Genomic DNA, 1,246 nt, shown 5'->3' on the forward strand with positions numbered 1-1,246 from the left:
TGAATTCTGAAAAGAATGACAAAAAAAAAAAAAAAAACTTCGTCATTTTTTTCTAAAGATTCACTCTTGCTATGTTCTTGAATTGCATAAAATGAAGTGTCTCACAGTACTTTATTGGCAGAAATTTTTAAGGTTGCACTTACTTTAGCCATTACAATTTTAACAAAGGAATACAGTAAGAGTTAATATCCCATAATGGATCAATTCATACAATTTCTTATTCAGATACCTCAAAAGCACCGACCATAGGAGTTCCTTACCCAAGTTTTTTTGGGTCAATTTTTTTTCGCATTTTTAACTTTGTCAAATTTGAGTTAGGGCTATTTTGTTAATTATAAAAATAATCAATATATATATTATATTATATTATATAATTATTCAGTTTAAATAATATTTTAATTACAAAATAGTTTTATTATGGTTAAGATATTAATTCTCATTAAGTTAAAGTAACTCAAATTATAAATATAGTTAGTTATCTGAGTAAGATAACATTTAATTAGAAAGTATCACATTATAGAAGGTAAATTATATGTTACTTTAGGGAGGGTATGATAGAATTTACCTAAATTATTACATGCAAACTTAGAAGGAAAAAAAATGTATGGTTTAATTATTCTATTAGTTTTATAGTTTTACTAAATTTTTAATTAGGTCTCGATACATTTTTTCTTTTTAATTGAATCCCTATATCATATCATATTTTTTAACAAAATCTCTACCGTGATAAAAATATTGAAATTCACAGAATATTCTGTTAAATTAGACAGAATATTCAGTTAAATGTTAGGCATATTCGTTTTGTTTAATGAATATTCGTTAATTCTAACGTTTTTATCACAGCAGGAACTTAATTACAAAATCTAATATGGTATAAGGACTCAATCGAAAAGAAAAAAAAGTATAAAGACCTAATTAAAAATTTAGTAAAACTATAGGAACCGATCGAGTAATTAAACCAAAATATAAATAAAACTAAATGAAATCTAAAAATATAATAATATAACATTACTTAATTAATATTTGTGCATTCCAGCAAAGTAGCTAATAAAATAAAGAAAAATGATATTTTTATTGAGTTTAATTTTGATGCACCGATAGTGTAAAGCATTTTATATAGTGTTCAATCATATTTATTCTTTTATATGACTATTTACGCATTAAATGTGAAAGGTAATTATTTTGACTGATATGATGTTATATAATTGAATACAAATATAAAATTATTTTATAATTTATACTGACA

The sequence above is a fragment of the Arachis ipaensis genome, chromosome B01 (assembly GCF_000816755.2).
Source record: "Arachis ipaensis cultivar K30076 chromosome B01, Araip1.1, whole genome shotgun sequence".
Taxonomy (NCBI): Eukaryota; Viridiplantae; Streptophyta; class Magnoliopsida; order Fabales; family Fabaceae; genus Arachis; species Arachis ipaensis.